Raw genomic sequence first — 24,063 nt, forward strand, 5'->3', positions numbered from 1 at the left:
AAAGACAGGTTCTTTCGTATAATAGCCAAAGTTAAGGTGTGGGGCTGTAATGGCTGTACCGGAGGGATGTGGTTTATATGTGGAGTTCAGTAAATTTACGAGTATGTAAATTATAGAACTCACATTAAAGTCGTGGTTAGAATTCTAAGAGATACGAGGGAAATTATCAAAGATAATTTACTCAGTGTACATGTCTAGAAATATTAAGCGACTTGTGTTAGAGTACGTGCATCCAACTCAAAACCAATTGGCAATGAGTGGAGAGGCCTAAAAGATTATAAACCGCAGGATTTAGATTGCCCAGACAATGTGGGACTAATAATCTCAACACGTCCCCTCACGTATAGCCTCGTTGGATCTAACACGTGGACAATTAAATCGGGTGACGCGGAGTAAAGGCGCGGTCAAATGACTCGTCGCAAATAGCCTGCTCTGATACCAAGTTAGAATACGTGCATCCAACTCAAAACCAATTGGCAATGAGTGGAGAGGCCCAAAGGATTATAAACCGCAGGATTTAGATTACCCAGACAATGTGGGACTAATAATCTCAACAACATGTACAACGGATCTTAGATACAAATGATTTGAAATCATCCATGGAAAACTATGTGTTCGCTAGAAAGAATGCTTAACAAGGAAATATTCGTAAACAAAGGTTGATACAAAGATCAACTATAGACTCCGGAACTTTGGACGCGAAGTCGGAGGAAAAGTAAAAAGAGCTTGAATTGTCCTTGTATATATACTTGCGGCCGAAGTATAGCATGTTGAAATAATGCATGGATTGGATATTATGGTGTGTCTCGACAAATATATCGATGATGTAAGATCATAACGCAATTGCTCTAAAATACGTGCATCTAAAAGAAATAGTGTTTGAAAATTGTATCAAGTCGATAAGGGATACGAATTCCAAAGAGCTTATAATTGCATCATTGAGGGGAATGGGCTTAAAGCCTACAGGTAACGAATCGTATTAAGGGAAACCCAACCTAGTTGACTGGAGATCCCAAGATCTAGGTTCAACGGGACAACAAAAATTAAGAACGATTCACACATGAAGCACTGGGGAACATAACCTCTAGATATGTTTCTTCCCATTCCTATGATGAAACAGTGCAACCTGTCGCGTAGTTAAGGATAAGCATTGCTTTTAATGATTCCTAAGATTTGGAAATTCCAAATAGGGTATGGAAGGATTACTCTTAAATAGGAAATCACCTATATGAAGTGAGAAGTGTGGCAGCTTCCGTGAAAACCTTTGATAGGCTAGGTTCATCTAAAAGCACTTCATGAATTCCGGAAATTGTTCAGGGCCGAAATGAACACAACCATGAGAACCAACTTGGTGAGGAAATAAATTGTGTGATAGTTATTGTCTTGGTTTACACTCAAAAACTGACACTTCAAAGCCCCCTGGCACACTGACCCAGTAGTATGCCCGATAGCTATTCACTAAGGAAGGTTCAAGGGGAAAGCTACCTATCCCCATGCAATTTATTTTCGTTTGAACTCTCTTTAATGTCTGTCTGCATTTTCATTTGCATTGCTAGTGAGTGAATTTTCATTCATGTGGGGGATTGTTGGAAAATTGAATACAAGTTTCTCGTATATGAATGAAAAATCCATGGCCTAATTTGGGACGTCCATTAAGATAAGTCAGTTTCGGTTTCAAGTTTGAAACTAAACGAAACCTAAGACCCAAACATAATTCAGTTTGGAATTCAAGAGACGCATCGCTTGAGAAATCCTTGAAGGATCATGACTCTTCGAAGAGGTATTTGAAGCATCGTGATTCTTCATGAAGAGGTACTACTAATTTCTATATAAACTCTGCACACACTTAGAAAGAAGGAATTAGAAACCTAATTATCATCCTATTGCATTCTAAAATCATCAATTTAGTTTGTGTTAAAGAGAGAGTTCGTCATTTTAAGTTCGGTTCGCCGTTTCTCGAAATTTGGAGTGCTACTACATCGAGAAGATAATCGTTGTATCCTGGGAGACAGACATCGATAATCCGTAAGCACCAATGCGAGGTGAATCTGTCTTAAGGTTAGAGGATATAATCCCTGCCTCGACTTTGATTTTGTTTAATTGGGTTTACATATTTCTTCTTCTTTGTTTGTTTTATTGCCGTTTATACACAAGATTGCCAACAATATGTCGATCAAACATCATTCTTGCAGTTCATCACGGACGCTTGTGGTGGTGTTGCTTCATTCACAACACGTGCACACTATTGGTAACTCAAGAGATCTAGCAACAAAATTATCGTTACTGCAATCCAGAGAACCAAAGCCACTAGCATATGCGTTATAGAAATCGTCACAATAATCGCATGAAGTTAAACCTTTGATACTTTTCAGTTCCCCAAAACCGCAAACTGGACCTGATGAGGGCGCAGTCGAACTAATATCCCTGTGTTGTGTATATATAAACATGTAATGTGTAGTATTAGACAAAGAGATCCGTTTTTATTATCTCTAATTATTTACACCTGACAAAAAGTTGGCCAAAGTGGAGAACCATCAAAACGAGAAACTAAAGAAAAACTGACTATCGTTTACCTGAAGTGGAGAACCATCAGAAAAAGCACAAAACCGACGAAAGCAGGCCGGAGAGAGACTGAATTGAACTTTTCCCATGGTTTTTCAAGTTTGATTAATTTGATTGCAGTATCTTTGATCCTGCAATTTCTTTGTATTTTTAGGGGATCCAGCTATGTTCACTATGTCCTTTTAATGCCTTCTAGCTAGCGTTTACTTTCGCATTATCATTTTTTTTCTCAAGTAAACCATCATGGATATTAATATGCATACCGTTTTATCATCACAAAATTGGTTAAAAAGACCAAAATCAACAATTCCTGGGTGAAAAGAACATTTAGATTTTGATACTGTTTAAATGGACAAAAATGAAAAAATATCCAGGATGTAAACAGCTTCATCGTACCCATTTTTTAAATACTTTTTCTTATTTTTAATTTATATCAGGATGCATCAAGTTTCATCCTTACTATTTTTTAAGTTTAAGTCAGGATGAATCCAGTTTCATCCTTACTATTTTTCTTAGTGTCCATTTCACCCATACTAATTTTTACTCGTCTATTTAACCATGTTGTGTATATACATGTAAAATATATTTTGATTTTGATCCGTACATAACATAATATTAAAATAAGAAACTAAAATATTTTTACCATAGTTTCGAGTTGATAGAAAAATATTTTTGGTCTATCAATTAATTTATTTCACTTGGCATGCACACATACGTGTAAAAGATAGGTGAAACTAGAAAATTAATGATAACCAAATATTTTACTCGGCATTATTGGGCAAGTGGTGAATAAATAAAGGGTAGGCTAATTAATATAATTCTTTTAAAATCCTAACTCTGGTCTCGCTCCACGTTGAACGGTGAGTGTTATCGTTGAATTCCCACGATCGCTCGGAAAGGAGGGACAAAGTCGTTTAGAAAAGAATTCTCACTTTAAACCCGGACACTTAGCGAGACCCTATTAGTCATGGGATTCAATCCTTTTTTTCCTGACGAAATTAACAAAAAAAACAAAAAAAAAAACACCTAACCCTAAAATTATTTCCGTCCCTCTTCATCTCGGTGTTCTCCTATCGAACCCCTAACTGGTATTCTCTCTTTTTCTTCGTTGATTTACCTTCAGGTATCACATCTATCTCATCCTAACCGATTATTTTGATTAACCAAGGTTTTTTATCTGTTGAAGCTAATTTAAGTTTGCTTTTTAGGGTTTAAAGCTCAGCATTCTACCGTTGCCAAGAAATTATTAACTTTTAAACCGTGGATTCTGTTACAAGTACTTGGTCGTCCGTCGGATCGATGGTTTCCTGGTAAAGCTGTGTCCGATTAATTCTTTTCATCGTTTAATCATACAATAGCTATCTGTTTTTTTCACGGCTAAAAAACAAAATAATTTTCCATGAAATCCAAGACATGTAAAAGCATCAAAATTATCCAGGAGATTCAAGAACATGGCAGTGGTTACGGTAAATTTCGATAATTTTTTCGAATATTTCTATTGTTTATTTTGGCTGTAAATTGATGTCGAATTCTAGGGTTTTGACTGTAAATTGAAATTTGGGGGCTTTGATTGAAAGGGTTTTAATTGAGATAACGAATTACGTCGTCAATTCTAGGATTTTGACTGTAATTTTAATTCATCTTTCCTTTCCCTGTTCTCTTTCGTTCTCAACAGGTACACAAACGAGAACTCTTAACCAGGTATGAATTTGATTTTTTTTCTATCCTCTGTTGCTTTCGATCTTGAGATTGTAGCTCAAGATCTTGCTGATTTGATTAGGGTTTAATCTCAGGATTTCTATTGTTCTATAGAGAGACAATGAGACATGGTGAGAAAGAGCTAGCATCTATCTCAGATAAATTTTCTAAATAAACACTGGTACCCATGTTTGGTTGTTCTGTTGTCGGATTTAAATAGCCTGTGCTTGCTGTATAGTGATGATAATGTTGCGGTGGAATTATTATTGATGGATTGTTGTTTAACACTTTGATCTTAATTCGCAAACCTGATGCTCATAGTTTTCAGTTATCGGATTACACTTAGTGATATTCAGTCAACAAATATCTTGCTTAATCCAGATTATAAACAAAAGAAAATGACTCTGCAGCGGCATTGATTGCAGGGACTTACAGACATACAAAATTTACTTCACGGAGAATGTAGCTTGACTAAATTATATGTTTTGTCATTGAGTGTTGAGTGTAAATTCCGCCGAGAAACAGATTATCAAGGATGGTTTGATAACTCCAAGGATGGTTTGATGTCTGCAAGGATGTAAATCCCGTGATGGTTTAAGTTAACGGTTTAATTAGTATTTGACATGTTTGCATGAATCACTTGAATTGGCTTACGGACACGGTGCTGTAAATTGTAGCTGTGCTTTACAGTTTTTCTAAGTTGTCACGACTATCCCTAATTTGCTGTCATTCTTTCATGTAGCAGCTGTGCAGTAACAGAAAGATCGTAGGCCTTACGGTACTAAATCAATAAAAGGTAGTGATTTCTACACTTGAGCAAAATTATGATTCAGTCAATTGCATATGTTTTGGTTTGAAGGCTATCTAAAGTGTGAATTATGGTAATATATGTGTCTATGTGATAGTCTTTTTTAATGCACATATATTAATTTCATACAGATTCTTAGAGTATTGGACATAGTGCTGCTATTACGGTATTGAATCATCAAAGGGGTGGCAATGCTCAGTGGTCTGTCAGCTGGTACGGATTAGACAAGTGCAGGTAAGCATTTTGTACACTAATTTTTTACACTCATCAATTAATAATTGATTTTTTTTACTGACAATGCTAAGATGTTAGTCTGTTTTTTTTTTCCAAATTACTCATACATTCAAAAATACTGTGTTTCTTAGAGTATTGGACATAGTGCTGCTATTACGGTATCGAATCATCAAAGGGGTGGCAATGCTCAATGGTCTTTCAGCTGGTACGGATTAGACAAGTGCAGGTAAGCATTTTGTACACTAATTTTTTACACTCATCAATTAAGAATTGATTTTTTTTACTGACAATGCTAGGATGTTAGTCTTTTTTTTTTTCTGAATTGCTCATACATTCAAAAATCCTGTGTTTTATAGGTTTGTCGTAGTGATGATACCATTTTCTTTGCATATCATGAGGATCTTTTTACTGGTAAACCCTAACCCGATTTCTACACGTCTTCATATTCGTGTTAGCCGTTTCTCATGTTCTTTACTGTATTCTCATCTTCTTCTCTCTCAGTTCTCCTTCTCTGTTATGGGAAATTTTTTTAGACGTCTCTATTCTCTATACCCCAACTCTATTCTCTTCCTCCCTCTGTTACCTTTCTCCGTTACTCTGTAATTATTTTTTGTTTTGTTTTATTTTGCAAGTACGATTTTGGCTAAGAATCGTGTTTTTCACTGAAATTTTGGTATTGCTTAAATGCTATCATCTGAAATTTGGTTGATTTCTCAACAACATCATCAACGATGGTGTCTTTATGGAGTCTTTTATTTCATGGTGCTGGAGTTTTTTTTTTTTTATGCTGATATACCATACTGCTTAAGGCTATTTTAATTAGTTTTGAAATTTGAATGTATTCTCTCCGATTTTGGCTAAGATTTGTTTCCCGAAAAGATTGTGTTACTATTGTTTCACTATTGGACATTCCTTCTACTGTATTCGACTCTGTTCTTGATATCCGTTATTACGTCTCTAAGCTTCAAAAAAAATTTATTACGTCTCTCTGTAGGGTTTTTCTTTTTGAGTTTCATTAATCAGGGAAGGTTGCAGGTAGGGTTTTTCATTATTCTTATTTTTATTGATTCAATTAAGCTTCCATAATGAGTTTTTAAGTTTGTAAACACTAATTAATTATGCTTATTTTTCATTATGCTTATTTTTATTGAGTTTCTCTATCTGAGATCATTTTGGTTTGGGGTACAGGTTAGGGCTAAGAAGAGTAAATTAGAGGTTTTGGGTTGTGAACCAGAAACAAGAAAGAAGATTGTTTTGTTTATTAGAGCTGATCTTGATCGAGTAAAATCAAGCTTGGGTTTTCAGAAGAGGTAAGTACGTAAAAAAATTAAAATTAGAGTTAATGAGATGATTTTATATTTTTGGATTTGGGATAAGAAATTAGAGTTATAGGGAATTATTTTCTCGACTATTTTGAAAAGTTTAGAAGTCACAGTAGTGAACTACTCCATCAGAAATAGATTTTTGCTATTCAGTATTTTATTTTTCACCCCTAGGTATGGGTTACTGATTTTGAACTCTACCTTTACGCTTTAAGGCACAAGACTGGAATGGGTGGGATCATCAAAAGTTACTGACAAGGGAGTGCATCATCAGAATTGAAGATAAGACCTCAGATTGGTCGTGTTTTTCTTTCTTTCTTTTTTTCCCGGATGACCATCTGGATTTATGACTTGAAGTGGAGAGGGACATCAGGTTGTCAACTCATGTGCACCCTGAATGAGCACTAAGAGAATGAAATTGATCATGTATAAGGTTTTAACTAATTCGTTTGTTGTTTGCCATCCCTATGGCTCATCTTTTCTCGCAGCTGGCATGATCGCAAACGGTAGATACTAAATCAACGAGTATAGTTCGTCTTATATGTTAGCTTTTGCTGCAACAGATTATGTAAAACCAGAAGCAGAGAAAGTATTTCATTCCTTAAATCATATACGAAAATTACGCCCATAATGGTGACTGACGGCGATAATTGGACTACATCAAATGCTGATGGAATCAAATATTTGCAGGTAATATGGAAACAAAATAGGAATGACATGGCACCAAAAGAGAGAATTTCTATGCAATTTGGAGAGGAAATTAATATAATAGCCAAATCTTTTCTTACATGCTGGTGCAACAAGGTTCTTTTGTCTACAGACTTGAGGTAAAAGATTAACTAGAAACAAGCATATTTTTCAATAAGTTGGTAAGTAAATTGAGATTCTTCTAATTGATTTGTTGAATATTTTTGTTCTTGCGCAGTTGAGTTGTATTTAAGCTTAATGTTATTATATTTTGATATAATTGTGTATAATGTTGCTCTTTTGCTGATGTTCATGGGAGGACAATGTTTTATATGCCTGAATGACCAGATTACATGCTGCTTTTGTTTTTCACTGAACCAATAGAGTTTTCCCAACAAAACTCTATTGGGAAAGCCAAAATAATTTGAGGTCTTAATCTGACCGATAGAAAATGTCTATGTAATATATTTGATTGATAGCAAATTTATTAGCTCATGTTTGTTGTATGGGTACAGTTTATTTGTTTAATAGATTGGTGATTTTAGATTCTTGTTCTTGAAGCTCCTCGAACCGAGGAACGATGCAGCATCACCTTGAAGTCTCCCACCAATTTGTCAGCTCTATAACATTACCATCGCCTCTGCATTCTAATATTTCTATTTTGTTTCCAAATTTAGTTGATAAAAACACCAGGATTTCCTATTTTTTGTCTGATATATCAAGTTGAAATATACCAAAAGTTATAATGAAAATTTTAAGTTTGCTAATTTGTAATAATATGTTGGTGGTTAATTTAGATTACATTCGAGAAGGAAGATAGAACTTGAAGATTCCGGTGATGAATGAATCATGGACTGAAAATGTTTCAAGCAAGTGAAGATGGGACAAGTCGTGTACTGTTGTTATTGGCACCGGTGAATTTTAAAAAAATGAATTCCATATATTTAGTAAGAATGTTGGCTACTGCTACTGAAGGAGGATAGTAAAGACCTTAAATCACAACATAGGATAGTACACATTTGAAATCCCAAATTTGAAATGTGTATAAATGGTAGCAATGGTAGATTTTGTACATCACAAAGACCCTAAATCACAACACAGGATAGTACACGTTTGAAATCCCAAATTTGATCTCAGTTTTTTTCTTTCAAAAACAAAGAATTAACATCAAAATGATGAGTTGAGAAACTTGCAGAATAAGGCCAAGTTTTTTTTTTTCTTCTGAAGCAGCCAAGCTTCTAATCAACAAAGAGTATAATGACCTAATCTGAAAATAATGATTTTCCAAGTTTTAACTGAATCGAGTTGAGAGTTGAATCGAGTGGAGTTGTATATGATATAGACAGAGCAACTGTGATTACCAAAAAAAAAAAAGCAATGAAATTCCTCTTCTTTTTCATTTGTTTTTTTGTATTGAAGCATACATCTGTTCCCAAAATGATAAGATAAAGACTAAAAGAGGTACAGTTGATATTATGATGCTTAGTCCTACTAAATTCTCCATGTTGCTCCCGTGCTTAGTGAAACGTCCATATCTCTGCAACTGTTGTTAAGGCCCCATCCAACATGAACCGAGGAATGAAATTCCTCATAATAAATAATAGACGGATAACAGAAGCAAGTAACTATGCACCACCTACCGGTACGTAGTACGAGCACAAATCTAGCATGCCAATTGTTTGATGAAACACCTAATAAAAATTATTTTTTTTGTTAATCAAAAATCCTAAGCATGTACCGGGACATGGCTAGGTGAAGCCGAGCCATACTAAATCAAAAATCCTAAGTATGCTACTGGACGGAGCGAGGCGAAGCGGAGCCACACAAAATCAAAAATCCTAAGCATGCATCAAATCAAAAATGCACGACAGGCGAGGCGAAGACACATCACACCAGATCAAAAATATGGTTAAAAGAAAAAGATGCTCGGCCTCACCAAATAAAATTCCTAAGCATGCATCGGGACGGGGCGAGGAGAAGCCAAGCCAAGCATGCATTGGGACTGGACGAGGTGTCGCACCAAATCAAAAAGCTAAGCATGCATTGGGGCAGGGTGAGACGAAACCAAGCCACACCAAATCAGAAATTTTAAGCATGTATTTGGACGCGGCGACGCGTAGCCGAGAAACATCAAATTAGAAATCCAAAACATGCATCGGGACAGGACGAGGCGAAGCCGAACCATATCAAATCAAAAATGCATGGGGACGGGGCAAGACAAAACCACATCACAACAAACTAAAAATATAGTTAAAAATAAAAATATAAAAAATAAATAAATGATAGTTTTCGAGTCCGTCCGATGCGTAGCATGGACACAAAACCTAATAGCTTACATTAAACAAATATCATTATAATACAACTCTACTTTAATTTTTACTCTTAATTCCTATGAAAATCAACTTATGGAACAATATAAAATGGAATACCTGCTAGTCAACTTATGTAGGGAGTAACCACCTAGAAACAACTCTTTGAATGTTTCAAAAATAAATAATTTTACATCTCCCTTGGTGACTGTACTAGGTAGGAAAACAGAAATGCTATTCTCCCTATTCTCCACCTCCCTATAATGTTCCTTCCCTTTTAAACCACATTTCTGGAATTTTATTCGCATTTTGGTTTAGATGGGATTCACCATGTTCCCAGATGTGGAATTTGATTGGAAGGAAAAGAATAGGGAAATGAATAGCACCACCAATAAGAAAAGTAACCATAGATTAGTGTTGGAAACAAGACTTGTGGTAAGTTTGAGCCGCTGCATAAATATGAAGTATGTCAACTACATTACTCTGCAGAATACATACAAATAAATAAATTAACTTTTCTAAATGTTACACTAGTCAAGAGTCGTCGTCTCATAACAATTAGGTTCAATCCAACTGCAAATTAAGTACTCCGTCGAATTACCGTAATCTTTAGCAGAATGCTTACACCCAAGACAATGGTACAAGCCTGTATCAAGAGAATAAAATAAAATCCTATCCGCATGCAACCTCGGAAAGTAGATTTTATTCTCCATTTTCCTAGTTGGAGCAACTGCAGAGATATTGGATGTATGGCTAGTAAACAACATATGCCTCCCCAAATACTTAACTTCAACCCACACCATTTCATTCTTGTTCAATATAAAAACACGAACCCATTTTCCTAATCGACCTAGTAACACACATATGAGATTACCTTCGCACTCCACCAGAAAACTCTTATAGATATACTCACAATTAGGTGGGGTACCATTGCTAGAGGTGAAAACTACAGCCACACCCATTTTCCAGATTTTGGACACTATGAAACCCACGCTCAAAAAAACATAGGCGGCGCATCCATTTTCTACAACAAAATATCTCCCAAACCCATAGTTTCTGAAATTAGGTTTCGGTCTTTTTTCTTCGTCTTCTCCGATTCTTATCTCCTTACTGCTTTCGTCTCAGTTATTCATTGGAGCTTCAATTCACAGGTAAATCTCAACATCTTTGTATTTTGATTAACCTAAGGTTTCCGTATATAAACACTCTTATAAGATTTTTCGTCTCTACCAAACTTCATCCCTGATACACCCGCAAAAAACCAGAGAGAGTTATCATGGAGGTTTTAAGTTCTGTTAAGAGTGTTGATGGCAACGAGAATGAAGTCCCATTACTCACTAATAACAACAATACAAATAGTCATGGAATTGAAAAAAACAGCAGCAGTAGTAGTAGTGATTTTGTTGAAGGTGTTGTGGATTACAAAGGACATAAAGTGTTTGATAGATCAAAATTTGGAGGATGGAAATCTGCTTCTCTCTTGACTCTAATTTCTATTGCCGACATCAACTCTTCAACTCTTGCTGCAACACAAAATATCAACATTTTGGCTGGAATTACATGGATGGTTCCACTCTTCACTCTGTTGGAAAAAATTGGGTTTCACAAAGGATGAATGAATCAGAGAAGAAAGTGTTGCACTCCAAAACTTTCAAGGCTTGTATAAATTTCTTTTAGACAAATATTTCTACCCTCCCAATAACAATTGGCGATTACAACAGGTATGCGAAATATTGCCTTCAGGATACAATGAAAGCCCTGCAACGAAAACTGAATTCAAGGTTTGTACCCCTTGATTCAATCAAGAACACACAAAGAGATTTCTGATTTCTGATGATGCTTTTTGAAACAGAGAAAACAGATTGATTTTTCTTATATGTTTAAACGAAACTGGGAGAAGCTATTTATAAAGGGTTTTGCACCTGTTGGGAATAGGTTTTTATTCGCCAACAGGTTTCTATTCACGAAACGTCGGGTTCCTTCATCAACAGACATCAATGGTGTCTTTTGGATTCGAAATTTTCGAACAGGCTTTTATCGGCCAAATAAAACCGTCAGGTCGACCACAGCCTGGGGGGCGATGCCCCCCAGGACCCCCCTTTGGTAAGCGGTGTTGAAAATATTCCAACATTCTCCCCCTATTTTCAAAAACCATAAAACAAAGTTAAAACTTTTAAATCAGAGTGACTGCATCACCGAAGTGACTGCCTACGTACCCGAGTGGGATCAAGCCAACGTAGTTCAAGCACAATTGAGACTAAGCATCATCGTTGAAATCAACACATAAATGATAGGTATCTTTTGGATTTGAACCTTCACTTAGTGTAAGAAACTCAAAGCCTTATCGAGGTTCTATGGTGAAACCAGTCCTGAACCAAGTACCCCTTATGATAAAACCGGAGTCTCCACACATATTGATTTCATAAAATCATGTGTTCTGTAGCCAAGCACGTTAATGGCCATGTGCTTATATCCTTGTTCATGAGTCTTCTTTAGAGAACGGTCTTCTTCTCTTAGGAAACGGCCTTATTTCCATACTCATATAGGTAAGTCTCGAAGGTGTTTCTGCGATACACCTTTTACTAATCATAGACTCATTAAGGATTTACATCCATCCTATTTTCTTGCAGAAACCAGCACTAATAAGAAATGGGAAGTTTTTATATTGTGCTCCATAATCTACTTCCATAACTTGTTGGTACCACATTGAACCTTGTTTATCCTTTTCAAAACATAGGTTGGGTTTCTGCTATGGGAGATCAAACTTCCTTCACAGACCTTAGTCCCATTTCTTTCCTTTTTATTGAAACCACTGAACTTGGTAGACTTTTCGTAAATGGGTCTCCCCTGGACCCCCACGACCTGACCTGTCAGGTCGACCACAGCCTGGGGGGCGATGCCCCCCAGGACCCCCCTTTGGTAAGCGGTGTTGAAAATATTCCAACATTCTCCCCCTATTTTCAAAAACCATAAAACAAAGTTAAAACTTTTAAATCAGAGTGACTGCATCACCGAAGTGACTGCCTACGTACCCGAGTGGGATCAAGCCAACGTAGTTCAAGCACAATTGAGACTAAGCATCATCGTTGAAATCAACACATAAATGATAGGTATCTTTTGGATTTGAACCTTCACTTAGTGTAAGAAACTCAAAGCCTTATCGAGGTTCTATGGTGAAACCAGTCCTGAACCAAGTACCCCTTATGATAAAACCGGAGTCTCCACACATATTGATTTCATAAAATCATGTGTTCTGTAGCCAAGCACGTTAATGGCCATGTGCTTATATCCTTGTTCATGAGTCTTCTTTAGAGAACGGTCTTCTTCTCTTAGGAAACGGCCTTATTTCCATACTCATATAGGTAAGTCTCGAAGGTGTTTCTGCGATACACCTTTTACTAATCATAGACTCATTAAGGATTTACATCCATCCTATTTTCTTGCAGAAACCAGCACTAATAAGAAATGGGAAGTTTTTATATTGTGCTCCATAATCTACTTCCATAACTTGTTGGTACCACATTGAACCTTGTTTATCCTTTTCAAAACATAGGTTGGGTTTCTGCTATGGGAGATCAAACTTCCTTCACAGACCTTAGTCCCATTTCTTTCCTTTTTATTGAAACCACTGAACTTGGTAGACTTTTCGTAAATGGGTCTCCCCTGGACCCCCACGACCTGACCTGTCAGGTCGACCACAGCCTGGGGGGCGATGCCCCCCAGGACCCCCCTTTGGTAAGCGGTGTTGAAAATATTCCAACACACTCTTCGTTAATTCTGTTCTTGGTCGATTTCGTACAATCTTATTCTCTTGTATTATCTACATCATGGTATAAACTCCCTCTCTCCATCACCCTTATTAGTTTTTGGATGCAGTATTTCTCTGTCTCAACTACTTGGAATAGGAACTAGCTGGATTGGTGAATAATTGCTGATATACTTGAATCATAATTATATTTTAGTAATATTTTGCTTTGAATTTTGAGAATAGCAGAGAATGTTTTGATCGATGTCTTATTTAAGGCTAATGCATAATGCATCCGAGAATATGACTGCATAATGCATCGATAAAATTGTTGCACAATCTTTTATACATCGAGAAAATAGACGCATAACCTGATATGCATCCGTAAATATGAATGTATAATGCATTACGCATCAAATTTTTATGTACGCACTAAAACCAACCAAAACAATGGTTACATAACTTGTTATACATGCATAACTTTATTATGCAGAGGCATAATTTGTTATGCAGTCAAGAAAATGGTTGCATACTTCGTTATGCGTCTGCAGAACGTGTTATGCATCTTTTTTGGTGGTTGCATAATGGTTATGTAGTCAGTTTTCCAAAATTTGCTTAAAATGATGATCACCTCCGATTTTTTCGTAAAAATTAAAATTTTGATATTGTTGTGTGTACTCGTTGCGTAGCTCTCTTTCAAAGATTTCCAACGATATAAAATCTGTAAAATTTCAAGGCGCGGTTTTTAGATATGTTATATCCAAGTTGCGTTGCCAATTATACCCCTGAGGCATAACCCGTCATGCATAATCCGTCATGCAGACAATTTTAATAATTTTATATAATTATGGGTGTGACGGAACTAAAAATTAATTGTGGGCCTGACAATGAGAATATTATTTTTTTTGGGCTTGCGCCTAATTCCCGTTGCTAGAATTTCCCAACTAGTGTCATTCTCAAAACTAAATACTCCCAAGTGAAACCTACTATTAGAGCTGTCAACGGGGCAAGCTAGGGTCAACCCGTCCCTAGCTTGACAAGCCATGGACGGGTTAGGGTTATCCCTAGCCCTAGTACTGTTCATGTACAAGCCCAAAATCCCAACCATAGCCCTAGACGGGTTGGCTCTGACGGGTTGCGGGTTGGCTTGTAAAAATGGGGTGGCTTGTATGTGCTTGATGTTTTGTTTTTATTATTTGTACAGTTTGTATGTGCTTTGCTAGGGTGCAGGATTTTGTGTAAGCTACCCATGTGGAAGCCTTATTACGACAAATGTAAACGACATCTTCTCTTGATATAAAATTTCTATCCGATGTGATAAACTCTTGTTCGTTCAGGGCCTCCTCACCGATATCTTCATCTGTCGGGTAGTGACAAAAGGCTTCAGCAGCCAATTTTCCAGATTGCATTAACTCTCTGTCATCATTCCAGCATTCGTCTTCATGAACTTGGGTCTTATTAAAACCCCTTTCGACAGTTTGATCATATACTAAACCAATATCACCAATTTTTCGACTCTCTAAAGGAGTGGCATCTAAGACTTGCCTGATCCTTCTCTGGACATCTTCTCTCCCTCGTATACAAGCCACAATTTTATTCTCTGTTGGATACCCAACTTCTTTTTTACTTATATTCATCTCCCCAAGAACCTGGAGACGAAGATACCACATAAGCTTGGCCGGCAGTCCAGATGTCAGCACATCTTCCACCACTTGGACACCTCTGAAAACATAATTACAAATAAAAAATGAAGAGAAACATTGAAATATTACATATAAAAGTATTGGATATATGGTGAGCAGGTAAATTTAGACATTCCAGTTAAGATGCATACCTAGCTAAAATTACAGAAAGAAGTCCAGTCAGGCATTCATCAAATAGAATGGATAATAGTATAACAACATTATTTCTGTGATGCATTTCATCAAACACATTGTGACTACAAAATTTTCTGTCTATTTAATAATTTCTTTAGTAGATTCTCACGCCCTGGAAATGGACTAGACGCAGGTTTCTCCACTGTCGCCATTAGATCGTCATCGTTATCTCGATCAAGACGATGCTGATGCTGATAAATCTCTTTTTTCTTGTTTGCAACAAAATCTAACTTCACTTTGCGCAATTCTAACCCTCTTTTTAATCTCTGCTTTTCTCTCCTCTCTTCTCTACTAGCTCCACTTCCATAACCCATCATTACATCCTCTGTTTCAACCCCAGAAGACCCTCTGTTATTACTCAAACCCCCAAATTTCTTCTTCCTAAAACCCTTTGAATCTTCATCAGAAACAGAAGAAGAAGAAATGGCTTTTCTGGGTATTCTTCCAGTTTTAGAAGTACCAAGCAACTCAAAATTAATCTTACTCCAACCTATCTTATCATCATTATCCCAACCAAATCTTTCACTAATCTACAACAAATCAGAAACAGGGCTCTTTACATTCTTCCCTGATGAGATTTCATTCCCATTTAGTAAAACCTAAGCTAACTAAATGATGATTTGTTTATCTCTATCTATTATCCACCATAGTTCTTTTCTTGATCAAATAAAACAAGGAATCTAGAGATAAGATTGATCTCGCAGCACCTATAATGAGTAGCTCCCACGGGTTGGCTGGTAACCCACGGGTTAGACCTAGCCCGGCTTGTTTTCTATTAGGGTCAGATATAACAGACCTAACCCGGCCCGTTTAGGAAACAAGCCCAGCCGGGCCGGGTTGAAACAAGCCAAGCTAGGGCTGACCTGCGGGCCGGGTTACTAATTGACAGCTCTACCTACTATAACCCCCCGACTAGATGGGTTCACCATATATAAACCCCATAAAATGGATCCTTCACTACCAACTCCATTCTTTCACATTTTGATATTTTTAGACCCAAAACTTTAGATTTCTGGGCTTCCCAATAAGACTTTCAGTTTCAATATTTTTATAATGGCTAAAATACCCCGTGGTATAAAGTAGCCTAAACAATTTTGGGTTTTCATTTTCATTTTAATTTTCTTTCTGATTTTCTATCTTATTTTTTAGGGTTTTCAGATCATGTCATTGTTGGCTGCCGAAAAACGAACAGCTACATCAATATCTGCTTCTATATGTACTGATGATGTTTATGGAAAGCGATTAGATTGATCAATTTCTGCTTCTATATCTATTGATAATTTTTATCCATCAAAATCAGATGCCGAAAAGTCGATCAAATTCGTTATCAACACTTGGATCTGAGGATTCATTAACAGAGAGATTTAAAGATAAGTTTGTTCTTTTCCTATCATATCAATTTGATTAAGAGATTCTAGCTATTCAATTTGGAAAATAAGTTTCAGAAAACAATTTTTAAGGTTTTCAAAACCTAAATCTTCGAATTCTTTTCGTATAGATTGTTTGATTCAAAATCAGAGATAAGATTGACAATCATTTACTCATTCTTGTTGATTTAATATAATATTTTTTTTAAGAATCTTGAACAAAATTTCTATATCTATTCTTAGCTACGATTTAAAAACGCTATGAGATTCGAAACCACAGATACTTAATCTGTGTTACCTTTATAATATCGATCAAATCTCGTCTGTTTTTTTTGAGATTATCAGACCTTAATTTTGTTCGATTTATGCTTTAGTTGTTTAATATATAACAAAACGAGATACGGTTTCAATAAATGAATATAGTGTCTAATTGAAATTTTATCTTTCAAATGTTTATAGCAGAGCTACTGTTGTTGGAGAAGAATCTGATAGTGTTGTTAGATCAGAAATTTCAGAATTGGGTAAGTAAATCGTTTTTATTTTCATTAGACAAGGTTGTGTTCATACATGTGAATACTGTTTGCATTAAGTTGAGTGTATAGGAAGGCACTAGATTGTCATTGTAATATAATGGAGAGGCATTTGCTTGTACAAATTTAAATTACAACGTTTGATTATTAATGTGGGAAGTGAGAACTTACTGTAGATGAGAATATCATGCATTGGTTCACCACAAGGTCCACAATTGTATTCTTGAGGTGTTACTATGTTAGTAAAGTATCATATTTTTTGTAGGAAAATCCAATCAACAAAAGCTATCAATGGGATTACGTAAAAGCTCACAAACACGTGCACTGTAATTTTAAATTTTTGGATGTATCCTTGATGATTGAAGGATACAGCACGACGCTTTCAGAAGCAGAATTTGTTTTATTTTAATTATCATTTTCTTATCACGTTTTATATCTTCATTGTTGAGAGGATAAAATAAAGGGAAACAATATTCAGATGAGGTTTGTGCTGCTCAAAAAAAATTTGTTTGTGCAATTTTTTTCAGTATTTTGGTTGAATATGAGGATTTGTATCGCATAGGAGATAAGAATGGTTTAACATACTACTATTGTCTGTCTATTTTGGTTATAAATGATGTTACAGTAACATAGGATGTAACTAGTTGCAACATATTATATTTGTTTTACATTTAAATCTTTTGGTGACTACATATTGAATATGGCGTTGAGTGTTTGTGTCTGTGTAGTTGTTGAAGCAACTGACGGTGATGGTTATGTTAATTTCAGAGAGGGTGGTTTTATTTGAATCTAGTGGTGGTATTCGCAGGGTAATAGAAGATAGGGAGAGAGATGGTGTTAATGTTTACGTTTTTTATGGTGTAAGATATGTCTCATTAAGCTTATAGAGCTTCCCAAGGGAAACAATTCTGCGACAACTAAGCCCGGTCGTGCATGTATTTCTTATTCTTCGTTGGTATTAGCCCTGTAAACCTTAATATATGGATGTGTAACTCCTAGTTACATAATTCATATGAATGTGTAACTCTTATTTACACTAGTCATATACCTGTGTAATTTAGGGTTCTAATTTTTGATTAACTGCTTTATTTATTTTTGTGCAGTTTGTTTAATGTTCTGGTTTTATTGTACGTGATAGAGGGGATTTGTTGATGTAGACGGCATTGAAGCTTAGCTGGTGAAGATACAATTCTCAAGTGAATTGCAGGTGGTATGAGGATGGAAATGAGCATGGGAATGGTTATGAACAGGATGTTGTTTCTAATTACAGGTTATGGAGGTGTTGATTTCAGAGTATGAAAGTTGACAGAGAGCTGTAGGAGTATGCAAGTGGTACAAATAAAGATTTGGCGTTGGTTTGTAATGAGTTGGTACTGTTATTGCTGTGATATAGCTATGGGATGAATGGCAATAACTCAGGTATGCACTGGTTGAAGAATCAGATGGTTTTGAGTTAATAATGCTCAGATAGATATGTTAATTAGGAGTTAACATTACAGGTACTGGTGCAACTGCAGTTAAGACAGTGGTCATGGAATAGAGGAAATGAAACTGGCTCATAGTGGTCCTGGTGAAGTGCAGATGCAGTTGGAGTTGCTGGTTTAGATGCATGTTTAGGACAGGGAAGTGCAATAGCAGGTACTTGTGGTTCTTAGTTTGCAGCTGGTTGGTGGTACTGGTGCAGGGAAGATACAGGTGTGGTGGCTGTGGTAGGCAGTGCAGGTGATGGTGCTTAGAGAGTGATGGCTGGTGCTATACTGAAAATGGTTGCAGCTGCTGGAGTGCCTACCACAACCACCACACCTGATATGACATGTGTAACTGTTGATTACACATTTCATATGCATGTGTAACTCCAAATTACACATTTCATATGCATGTGTAACTCCAAATGACACATGCATTTTCATGTCTACTAGCTGATTATACATGCTTGTTTTATGAGTGTTTAATTAGCTGATTATGCATGCTTGTTTTATGACTTTTGTAGGGTGCCAATATTGCTTTTGCATCTAGATTAGTTTGTGCATGCAGTGATTAGTTTGTCTGATATTTTTATGTTTCTTTTACAGTAACTCAACACTTACAGATTCTCTTCTGGCAGGGTTTAGTATTAGATTCATTTAAAGTGAAATTCTTTGTACTTTCACTTTATGATTTAGTATTAGTTTGGTTGAATTCTCAACATATGTGATGTTTGTTCAGACAGGGTTCTGTTATTTGGTTTGAACATGTGGTTCTAGTGTAATTTATAGAGATTGTTTAATGCATGGCAGGAGATTGATGTATAGAAGTCATTGGCTCAAGACCTATGTGGTAGTGCACTGGAGCAATTCAGATGTGAAGTAAGATCTTTCAGGTATTTATCCCTCTTACAATTTGTCTTCATCGTGTTTGTTTGATGAGTCCTAGTTACACAATTAGACTGATGCTCAGATGGACATAAAAACTTTGAATAGTTTTTATTATAAACACTGAGGTCTTTGAACCATGTTAGTTTGATACTCAGATGGAATTTTTGTTAGAGATGCACAATTAGACTGAGTAATTGCCGAGTACACAAGTCATATGTATGTGTAACTTCAGTTACACATTCTACGTGCATGTGTAACTTCTCCTTACACTAGACAAATGCATGTGTAACTTCTAGTTACACAAGTTAGATGCTTGTGTAACTTCTAGTTACACAAGTTAGATCCTTGTGTAACTCCTTGTTACACATGCTAAATAGATGTGTAATTTTTAGTTACACATGCTAATTAGATGTGTAACTTTTACTTACACATACTGATTAAGAGTTTGGTAAAAGAGAAATGTATTGAGGACTAACTTTTTTCTTGACACCTGGGTTGCTGATGTTCCATTTTATACATCAATTATAGTTATGCATGGAGTTGCCTGGAATAGGACTAAATTATCTGTTTATGATGTCTACCAGCTTCCAACCTCATACTTTTTATGTATTTGACTCTTCTTTTATTGGTCTACATGCATTACTAGTTGGGTATTTGACTATATTTTTTTCCTGGAATTTGCAGATTCCCTTGACCGGACCAAATTGGAAATTTTTTGGTGCTTCACGAGGATTTATATTATAGGATATAGTGGATATTCCTAGGATTTCGCTTTCCATATCTCGTGTTTTAATTCGTTTATTGTGTTCAAACAACAAATTACTATAATTGTAGTAATTGATGAACGAACAAATTATTGTAAATAAAAATTAAAGTAATCCATGTATTTTAAGATGAATAACTTGTAGATACACATACATATATCATGTGTAATAAAAAGTTACACATGCATATGGATGTGTAACTTGTAGATACACATGACATACAAGTGTAACTTTGCACTACACATGTCATAAGGATGTGTAACTTCTGGATACATATGTTATTTGCATGTGTAACTTCTGTTTACACTATGTTTTAATAATTTTGGGCCTAGAATTTAATAATTTGGGGCCTAAATTTAAATTTTATTTAATTATGGGCTTGACAATATGCATAAGGGTATCAAGGTCTTTTAATAATTTGGGGCCTAAATTTAAACCTCTTTTAATTAAGGGCCTCATATTATGGGTTACCCATGGGTGGGGCCTGATCATAATTTTCCCTACTTTTATCTCTCAGAAAGGAGGGAACCTCGCCATACCAGCGGATAGGTTTCTGCATGAGGCTGCATTCAAGCTCGGGAAGGCCTCAAAATATGGAGCATAATTTAAAGCTTCTATGGTATCTAAGTGCTCAAAGTGAAATCTGTACTGCATCATCAGACAAACCATTAAAATGAAATTTGGAATATTTTTTCTACTAAGAGCAGTTCCTATGGAATGAACAAACTCAGAATTTGTTCATTTTGCTCCCACTATGTGGTTGGCATGCCATTGACACATGTGGCATGGCATGCCTTGGCGCGGTTTGGCGTGGCCAAAACTTAGTTTCTGGGCCAAAAGTTACCATGCGTTGTTTGGCGACCTTGGACGGCTAGGATTTGCATCAAGGATGGAAGGGTGGTTGTTGATAGTCGCACGCCTTCGTTTTGGTAGCCGCATTGGGAAGGCCGGCATGGTATGGCGCGGCAAGGTGGTTGGAATGCCATTGGCACATGTGGCATGGCATGCCTTTGCGCGGTTTGGCGTGGACAAAACTAGGGTTTTGGGCCAAAGGTTACCATGCGTTGTTTGGCGACCATGGACGGCTAGGATCTGCATCTAGGATGGAAGGGTGGCCGTTGATCGTCGTACGCCTTCATTTTGGTAGACGCATAGGGAAGGCCGGCATGGTGTGGCGCGACAAGGTAGTTGGCATGCCATTGGCACATTTGGCATGGCATGCTTTGGCGCGGTTTGGCGTGGCCAAAGCTTACCATGCGTTGTTTGGCGACCTCGGACGGCTAGGATTTGCATCTAGTATGGAAGGGTGTCCGATGATCGTCGCACGCCTTCGTTTTGGTAGTCGCATGGGGAAGACCGGCATGGTATGGCGCGGCAAGGTGGTTGGCATGCCATTGGCACATGTGGCATGGCATGCGATTGGCACATGTGGCATGGCATGCCTTGGCGCGGTTTGGCGTGGCCAAAACTAGGGTTTTGGGACAAAGATTACCATGCGTTGTTTGGCGACCTTGGACGGCTAGGATTTGCATATAGGATGGAAGGGTGGTCGTTGATCGTCGCACGCCTTCGTTTTGGTAGCCGCATAGGGAAGGCCGGCATGGTGGGGCCAAGGCCAATAGCGCGGATGGCTTGGCATAGTGGGGCCAAGGGTTTGGTACGGACGGCTTGGCATGGTGGGGCGAAGGCAAGGTGCGGTTGGTTTGGGATGGTGGGGCCAAGGGTTTGGCATGCCATTGGCGCATGGTGCGGCTAGCATGGTTGGGGACAAGGAAAGGCGCGGTTGGCTTGGCATGGTGGGTCCAAGGATTTGTCATGCCATTGGCGCACGGTGCGGCTAGCATGGTTGGGGCCAAGGCAAGGTGCGGTTTTCTTGGCATGGTGGGGCCAAGGGTTTGGCATGCCATTGGCGCATGGTGCGGCTAGCATGGTTGGGGCCAAGGAAAGACGCGGTTGGCTTGGCATGATGGGGCCAAAGGTTTGGCATGCCATTGGCGCATGGTGCGGCTAGCATGGTGGGTCCAAGGAAATGTGCGGTTGGCTTGGCATGGTAGGGCCAAGGGTTTGGCATGCCATTGGCGCATGGTGCGGCTAGCATGGTTGTCATGCCTTGGCGTGGTAGACGTGGCTGACATGGTTGGCATGCCTTGGAGCGGAGATGTGGCTGGCATGTTTGACATTGTCACAGTGGTGCGGTTGGCATGGTTGGCATGCCTTGGCGCGGTGATGTGGCTGGCATGGTTTGCCATTGGCACAATGGTGCGGCTGGCATGGTTGGCATGCCTTGGCGCGGAGATGTGGCTGACATGGTTTTCCATTGGCACAATGGTGCGGCTGGCATGGTTTGCATGCCTTGGCGCGGAGATGTGGCTGGCATGGTTTGCCATTGGCACAGTGGTGCGGCTGGCATGTCTTGGCGCGGAGATGTGGCTGGCATGGTTTGCCATTGGCATAGTGGTGCGACTGGGATGGTTGGCATGCCTTGGCGCGGTAGCATGAGAATTAGGGTTTGGTATGTACGAAGATGATGTCGGTCAATACTAAGGGTTCTGCCATGGAACATGACACATGTATATATATAAAAAAAAAGGTACCTTGGTAATTCTTACGTAGGTATGTTGAATGATTCAATAAATGCGCTAGTGGTTGTAGTGACGTCATGTCAGATGTAAGGTTTTACGATTTTAACCCTAAGATAAAAACCACCATCAACATAATCAATAATACTACTTTTACGGTGTAAAAGTAGTGTAATACTACTTTTCATTTGCTCTTCAATTGAATTATAATTTACTAATAACACCATTACTGTCCATGTAAATGTCTCTGGTATGTTTATCGGAACATCATCTTGGGATCCTTCAGTGTTCGAAGAGTTTCAAGCCATATGTCCATGATCTAGTCGATGAAGGCGTAACCACATCCTGAATAATGTTCACAAGATATGTGACTTTGGAGGATCGTTCTCAGCTCGTTTGAACGCTGAGATGGTTGTGCGGTTTTTTGGCAGACTCCCCATCACCTTTTCTGGTTTTTTTGTCATGAATAGTTTTATGAGATTATACGCGAATTCTTATACACCCAACATTACACGTTATTCACAATTGCATCATTAGCATGTGTTACTTGTCTTTCCTTACGTCGCTGTGTTACCAAACTGATGTCAGTTCACTTGATGAAGGATGTACTAGTGTAAAGCTACCCGATAAGGGGAATACTTTTAGATGGCCCATTTCAGAATGTAATGTATAAGGTGCCCTCCCGTTTTCTGAAAAATCAGCTAAAGGATAGTGAAGTACTCCATCTTAAATGCAAAAATGCAAAACTTCAAAAAGTAGTCCTCATCTTCTTGATACGAAGGATAAATGATAAGACGATCCAGTGGAATGATCCTTAATTGGACTTGATGAAATTTTATGAAAGGTTGATTTCTCACCGACCAAAAGTACCAAGATACTTGAGACTGACAAACCCTTTGTTTTGGGAAATGATACAACGAACTTGAAAACATTATAACGATCCTGAATCAAGCTCGATGAACAAGAAAAAAGTGTTGTGGTATTGAAGACGGAAGTTTTCTGTGAAAATACTTCTGATCCCTAGTGTATTTATTGTCCCCCGTTGTTATCCCCAATAACATGTTTTCTTAGCTATTCAGTCGGAGAAGGTGAAGTACATGCAGCTCTTAATGTCTTCTTAGTCAGCCGCGAAGCCGCAGTCCAGTCGTAACTGGATAGCTGCTGTACGGGATACATATGTATGCATCTCAGCGTGAAGACTCATTTAGGTCTACACACAAAGTTGTT

At 37.7% G+C, this 24,063-nt stretch overlaps 1 long non-coding RNA gene and 1 pseudogene across 9 annotated transcripts; one reads left to right on the forward strand and one right to left on the reverse strand.

The window, feature by feature from the left end:
- The first annotated feature begins 3,528 nt into the window (after window positions 1–3,528).
- On the forward strand, window positions 3,529–7,998 carry LOC113347884. Of its 9 annotated transcripts, none has more exons than XR_003359305.1 (10): window positions 3,529–3,685; window positions 3,771–4,028; window positions 4,238–4,263; window positions 5,003–5,056; window positions 5,200–5,302; window positions 5,434–5,528; window positions 5,659–5,713; window positions 6,491–6,612; window positions 6,840–7,451; window positions 7,873–7,998. It is a non-coding gene; the product is annotated as an uncharacterized LOC113347884 (long non-coding RNA). The 9 variants fall into 9 exon arrangements; XR_003359308.1 differs by lacking the exon at window positions 7,873–7,998 and having other exon boundaries at window positions 6,840–6,997; window positions 7,113–7,243; XR_003359306.1 differs by lacking the exon at window positions 7,873–7,998 and having other exon boundaries at window positions 3,771–3,872; window positions 3,974–4,028; window positions 6,840–7,243.
- Window positions 7,999–15,167: 7,169 nt separating this feature from the next.
- LOC113351256 lies at window positions 15,168–16,171 on the reverse strand (annotated as a pseudogene).
- Between the last annotated feature and the right edge of the window lie 7,892 nt (window positions 16,172–24,063).

The sequence above is a fragment of the Papaver somniferum genome, chromosome 2 (genome assembly GCF_003573695.1).
Source record: "Papaver somniferum cultivar HN1 chromosome 2, ASM357369v1, whole genome shotgun sequence".
In the NCBI taxonomy this organism is placed as follows: domain Eukaryota; kingdom Viridiplantae; phylum Streptophyta; class Magnoliopsida; order Ranunculales; family Papaveraceae; genus Papaver; species Papaver somniferum.